The sequence below is a fragment of the Penaeus japonicus genome, unplaced genomic scaffold, assembly GCF_977035675.1.
Source record: "Penaeus japonicus unplaced genomic scaffold, GWHDUDI00000001_assembly GWHDUDI00000033, whole genome shotgun sequence".
NCBI classification, from domain to species: Eukaryota; Metazoa; Arthropoda; class Malacostraca; order Decapoda; family Penaeidae; genus Penaeus; species Penaeus japonicus.
The window spans coordinates 15964461-15971960 of NW_028234435.1; the positions used below are offsets into that span (position 1 = coordinate 15964461).

General features: G+C 32.3%; 1 protein-coding gene across 2 annotated transcripts in view; it reads right to left on the bottom strand.

Moving 5' to 3' along the window:
* Window positions 1-4493: 4493 nt before the first annotated feature.
* LOC122254499 (testis-expressed protein 2) overlaps window positions 4494-7500 on the bottom strand; it is a 27892-nt gene continuing 24885 nt past the window's right edge. For both annotated transcript variants that reach the window (XM_043018194.2, XM_043018193.2), the window contains exon 10: window positions 4494-7500. This exon is cut by the window's right edge and continues 1858 nt beyond it. The gene's annotated coding sequence lies outside the window, so the exon portion shown is untranslated.

The window sequence follows — 7500 nt, forward strand, 5'->3', positions numbered from 1 at the left end:
TCCAACAGCTAGTAATTAAGCCTCTCTCTCTCTCTCACTGAACAAAAATGTTGCAAAAGGATAATATGACACTCTTCTTACTTACACTTTATTAATGTTAAGCCGACGAGATTTGATTACACTTAAGAGTGATTAAGGCCGGAGATGTGGGACTGGGACGTGGTACTGTGCGAGGTGGCACTGGGGGAGAGGAGGTTACTGGGCGGTAAGTGGTTCCGGAGGGATATCAGTTTTGCAGGACTTGATGACTGCTGAGGGACATGAGATTCTGGGGAGTGTGGTGAAGATGCGGGAGGGTAGGAAAGGTGATTGTGGTAACTGGTGTGGTACAGTTGACTGTGATAATTGGTGTTGGTGCAGATGATTTCTGTAAATGATGTAATACCTTTCCAAATGATGACTATTAACTGATGTGGTAAAGGGGACTCCAGTAATGTTACCGAGCAAGTGACAGTAGTAGTTGGTGTTGTTGCAGGTGACTGCTATAACTGATGTGGTACCTGTACCAGTGATTGTAGTAACTGGTGTGGTAGAGGTAACTGCAATAACTGATGTGGTACAGTTGACTTCAGGAAAATTATATGGTCCAGGTTCGATACTGGGTATTCTGGGAAATTATATGGATAACAGTGTTCAGTTCCTATGTAGGAATGATACTGTTTGGAAATGGTTTGTAAGGATGTTTGGAGGTTGTGGGGGGGGTTGATAATACAGGTAGGACTACTGGGTGGGCACTCAATGGTCAGATAGTCATATAGATGACCAATTTAGTCCAGTTTACACAATATTATGATTATGCATATAAACTCTTTCTGCATGCATTGCCAGCTGAGAAGTCCTAGGGTCTTGTGCAAGAGCACAATGGCTCACAATGTACCTTGGTGTAACTTGTTTATGTTGTTTAGACCATGTAACTGTAAAATTTCAGAATCTGTGGAAATGGAACAAAGATTTATGTTTAATCTTGTATATTCATGCATTGTTCTAGAGCAGTGATTCCAACCTTTTCCAGAGTGCAGCCAACATAAAAAAGTCCAAGTTCTCAATGCCTATCATACATGACAGGACGTAGAAGTTGTAATAATCTCAACCAAATTAAAATGTACAGTCCCCTCATCTACCTGCCAATTCTTCACCTTCAAGTTCAAATGCACCCAAATGCTAACTAGATAAACTGTAGTTGTTAATTTTTGTTATTAAACATGCTTTTAAGAGAAGGAAAATATTGGTGACCCTTTGGTTGAGAACCATTGTCCTAAAGGATGTGGAGATAAGAAATGTCATGGAGAACAACATGAGGTATGAACATGTGCTCAATTCATATAATAGTTTTAATTTCATTATTAGTCTATTGAAGTCTGCTAGTAGAAGTAAAAGGAAGTATACTCATATCACAAGCATGTTGGAAACTTTGGTAAAGCTAGGGTTGAAGTGTTTAAACATTTCTTGGTATATGTATCATGCTCAATATGTTTATAGTGTTGAGGAAGAAATAGAAAACTGCAGCATAGTTGAAGTCAAAGGTATACATTACTAATAAAAAAAAGTAAATAAAAACATTTTTTTCTTAAATGATACACGAGATGAAATGATTAAAGGATTTGAAAAATGAAGAAACCAAAATACATTATAACATAATAAATGAAGGTCCAAAAACAGATTATACTTAAGTAGATAAGAAAAAAAAGTTAATACTAAGCACCTTTGCTTCTAGCAAAGAATTGTTTAGATAACTACTGCTTTCCCAGTCTCTCTACATGAATCCATGAGAAGGAATGCAGTTAATATCCAGATAAAATATACAATGACATTTATTACACAAACTACATGTTGGTTGTGAAGATATACATAATTAAAAATATAATGTAAATATGGTAAATCAAAGGAAGAAAGTGAAATAAATCAACAAAGGTAAAAGGCAGAATTATTCACATACATAATCAAAGTATAATATACTGTATACATTTGGTTAATCTAAAATACCATCTTGGGACGCTCCAAAAATAAAAAATGCTGTCTATTTGTCCTCAAAGACTAGCCACATATTTTAAGGTCTATATCTTAAAGTAAAATTTAGCTTTGTATATATGAAAACAAATACAATCACAACTTTTAAAACACTGAAATGCAGTGTGCAAGGACAGACAAGGGAGCAAAAGCAGGTGTGGTTTCTACGACAGGAGCAGCGGGTGAGGTAGTGACGGGGACAGATTGTATAAGTGTCTTGCTTTAGGCTCGGAAGAATTTTCACTTTTGCTAATGCTGAGATTTAGAATGTAAATATTACCATTGCCCTATCGACAAAAACAATTCCAGTCAGTTCTATGTTGCAAAGATATTACCTAAAAATATTCTGGACTAGAAATAATAATAATGGTAGAGAACTCTAATACTGCTTTTTCATATGTAAATTCCAAGAAGAGACACTGATATTCAACAAAAAAATATTGACAAGAGAAATAAAATAATTGGTGTACATAACTCACAGGAAACACACAAGAAATTACATATATGCACTGTAATTAATAACCCTGTGCAAATATTGTAGAGACTAGAGACATGTCAGATCATTAGAATATATGCAATACACCTCCTTCACAGCCAACAGACATTGCTCTGTATCACTAATATTGAGATTTATCATAAAACATATGGGAATTGGAATGTTCAATTTAATCCAGCAAAATCTATTCTTGCTAAAATTAGAAATGATACATACAACCTAAATACTCAATTTCATAAAGAACTATTACTGTATAATGCTTTAAAAGCAAAATAATTAACATTTTATCATTATATTATCTGAAGTCGGCCTTAGAATAAACAGTTACTGTTCCTGTGTACATGCATCAAAAGGTCACTAAGTAATAATATGCCAAATGCTATCAAAGTGGTCATTTTCATGCTTGATAAGTGTAAACTATATTGGCTTATGAAGCAAAAGTTTTCCAATTCTGTCATGTCTTGAAAGTGGGAAGTTTGGATACAAGACATTAGTATGCAATGGTTGGAAAAGAGAGGGGTGAAATTTAGTCACAATATTTATGGGCCCACTATAAATTTTGAAATTACTTTTGTTAAACAATGGACATATATTTTCATAAAAATTATTCACTGATATATAATGCACACACACACACACACAAGCATGCATGCACTCAGGCACACACAGAGGCACACATATGGTATAAATGTATATATTATATAAAATGGGAACCAAATGTAAGCATTTTTCATATGTGTATCTTTCTTTCAGTTTAGAATGACATTGGGAACACATTTTACTTCTTAGGTAATCATGCACTAATCACAACTCATAAATGAGAAAATCAAAATATGCATTGCCTGCAAAGTGAAAATCAAAGGCTTTGATATTATCATATTTCATTTTTCTTACTGAAAACGTCTTTATGGCCCCTATTCAGAGAAGGGCCATTTTAGCTTGCAAATGATGGAATGCAAATTATAAAGAAATAAGATTCTGAGACTGGAGTTTCATTAAAGATTACATGAATAATCCTCATTAAGAAATAGATTCATGAAAAAAGTAAACAGAAGTTGTTTTGAAAAATACCTAATTCAGATATTTTTTATCTTTAAAACCAAACACATAAGAAAATATATATGATTCCAAATCTTCTTGCTATGATGGATAATTAAAACTCTAAACAAAAAATATAAACACCCTAATTTATGAATCCCCTTGCTGCTGGGTTGACACATTAAATTTTCCATGGCATGTATGTTGGTTACCTGGCAGCAAGGGGTTGAAATAAAAGTTTATCTATTAATTTGTTTCTCGTATCACATTTGTACTAATGGGTACAAACAAATATTATCTCTACAGTGCAAAATAAACCATTATTTTCTATTTCCAGTTATTCAAGAAAAATATTTAATTTACTTTCACACATACACAGCAGTATGACAGGTTTAATCTTCCAATATAAAAAAAAGAAAGATAAAAAGGAATTATAATAATCTGCCATTTCAAAAGTTTCCAGAGGGGGTTATTTGGCTCTTGAAATATTCCCAATGCAAGGAACAAAAAATCTGTTTTGTTGTTCCCAGACAAACAAACAAACAAAAAAAAAATCAATACCTTAAAATAATAACAACAAAAAATATTTGTACCCCTTGTTCAGGTTATGGCATACCACAGTAGTATAGTGCTGGTTTCAAGGTCTCGGGTCAAAGTTGAGGCAGAGAGGAACTACCCACCCTACCATATTCCTGTATGGTTTGGTTCACATTCAATTACAGGTATGCCTAAATATCCATTTGGGTGCAGGACTTCAACTTTGACCAGTTGTACACGTTTGCACTTTAAAAATACCACTATTATGTGAAGGAAATATGAATGGTGTCATACCAAGTCTTGTGTTCTGGAGGAGGGGATGTACATATGAAATCATTTAAAAAGAAGCCAAAAAGAAGGGGGATGAATTCTCAAATAAATGATTCATATAATGGACATTAAATCAGGATGCAAATTAAATTTTGTAAACATTTAATATTTTTTTCAAAGTATCTTTTTGTTTAATACACAGATAAAATTACCATTTATTTCTATATAATTCAACACATTAAAAAAAATATATCACTAGAAACAACAAATAAATGAGAAAAAAGCAGATACAGTTGATTTCCTGAATATACTAGGCTTATTTATGATATGTTTTCACACTGCTCAAACAAGGTAAATAATTAATCACATAATTATTCTAACAGTAGGACATTCCTCAAATCATTACAAACTTTAATTTCTTCTTTTCTCTAAAACAAAAGGAAGAGATCTCTTTCAATGCTTTTCCATAAATGTAATATAAAAGAAAGAATGAACTTAATGATCAAAGATAAAAAGAAATTAAAACTATAGTTGTCCTAACATGTGATCCCTATTCAAGAAACATTATCTTGCACCTTGGTTAGCGGCAAGGCAGGTGCGGTCTAAATTAACCAAAGTTTTACAATTAGCAGAGCCATGCAATAGCATCTATTGTGCTACAACTAACCAAGTTTAACATTGCATAAAACATATTCTTTAAAAATTTATAATAATGAAATCATAACACTAATAAAACTCTGGTACTTCTTGAATGTGCCTATGCATTCACCTTTTAACACCATATAATGTGCAGTACTAAAGTTAGTTACAACTTACTCATTTTACAGGTACAAAAAACTGTGATCTACAAAAAGAGCTTATAAAATTACAAAAAAGGAATTGCAATACAAATAAAACACCACTTACATCTTATTGAATGAATATCTATCTACATCATGGGGGTGTATCACAGAGATGAAGTAGTCAAGAGACAAAAAGAAAATGAGAAAACAAAAAAATAAACATAAACAATCTAGAACTTAAGATTGGTTGTTGCTTCTGTGCTTCAACTAAAGTAAAGAAAAGATATAAAGATTTCAAGCCATTATAGCCAGAGGAACAGTACCTCTGCCAAAACAAATTCCAAAATGTTTAGAAGTTAACATCACAGAGAACCATGATTTACAAGATAAATGCATTTGTTCACATGACAACGAGCAGTATTAACTAGATCTGTATTACCTACTTTGACATCTAAGAAAAAAAGTAATCTATTCATAGTTACTGAAATAATGTAAAAATAAGTAACTCTGCAGTTATATATAGGTATATGTTTTCAAGTCACAATTCCAGTCATAATTCTGGAACCTCCAAACATTGTTGAAAAAATGAAAGAATAATGGACATGCTGAATACCTGTTCCGGCTAACATAATCAGACAACAAAAGAACATTTAAAACACAATCATTTTTCCTGAATGAATTTCTACTAAATTACAAAACTTAAAAAGAAGCTCAATTAATCAACTGCCCCTTGAGGCAAGTCCTTAACCATGCTTAAAATTGTACAACACATACTGAAGATTGATAGACAAAATATAACAAATATTATTTTTTAATGTCACTAAGAATATCCCATGAGAAAAGCTCTTTCACATCAAGATAAGTGAGTATTTTTTTTAAATTTATGTCTGTATATATGATATCTATTCATCTACAGAATGAATAATAACATGATGGCTCTAGATCCGCTGACTTCTATCACTTGGAGATACCTTGTTAGCAATGCAACTTCTTCTATCACAGGCAAAAAATAAAATGGCCTGAGAAATGAAAATAAAAAATAACTTTCCAGCTTATGATAACATTGGTTATTATCACTTAACATCAGAATTAACTCTAAATATTGAAAAATTTATAAAGCTATAAACAAAATCATAGGGGACTCTCCAAGTGTCAGTTTATAAAAGGGGAGGGATGGGAGTAAGCATGAGGAAAGGAAGAGGAAAAGGGGGATGATGGGAAAAGGGAAAGGCAAACCCAGTAACCACCTGTTTCAGTGAATTTTAAATCACAGCAAAGTTTTTCTGAGAGTTACTCACAGAACTAATTAAGTGATACATATGCATTTTAACTTTTCTGTCACTCCTTGCACTTGAGCTATTTGGCAATACAGCAATTTAGCCACAGAATGTGTGTAAAGTTACGACAACCAATTCCTTGTATTGCACTGACCCCTCAGATCTTGAATTTGCTCATAATACTATCAGATGAGCGTCAAATTCTCATTCCATTTCTTCTGAGCTCATTGCCCATCTATTGTATAACTATGTCTGATATTCTGTTTCCCCCAATTGAAAATATGGGCCTTGGAAATATGTTGAGAAATGAAATTTAACAGAGCCCACTTTCCTAACTATGATGATTAAAATTTAAATGCTTCAGATCTGATTTGTGAACATCTCAATAGAGTGCAAGCCCGACATATAACTATTACCCAAACACCCACAACCACTCAACACAAAAATTTGTACCCTACTATTACATTCACACTAAAGCACATTTGCATAAACAAATGTATAAAATGCAAATGTCAATATGCCAGCACACAAATACATTTGACTATATGGTGTCTTTGGAATACATCCACTATTTCTGGCCTAAAGGCATAAAATAGGGGTTAGAAGGCATATCTCAATTGATTTCAGAAACTGTATAAAACTAAATATTTTTTTCTCAATACTGGATAAAGAAAAAAAAAAGAAATGTGAAAATAAATAGACACAAAAATCATAGAAGTACTTCTATCATTTAACATATCAGAATGATACCATCTATCTAGTGCACACAACATATATATGTATTTATATATATACTAGCTAACACTGATAACCATTTTATGACTGAAAAAATATTTTGCAATTTTACAAGAAAAATTAAATACACATTCTGGTAGCTTTTTTTTTTCTTTTTTTACTAAAACTCCATAATTGTCCACTGCAAAAATAAGATCTATTTCTCTTTACCTTAGAGCCCTTCCTTTCACAACACCAAAAGCAGATTATAATGCAATATGACTCAACCTGAAGGGTTATACAGCACACAGATATATATATGTATTTAACATAAACATTTCTTTTGTAACTTCCCAGACAATTTTAACTACTGGATAAA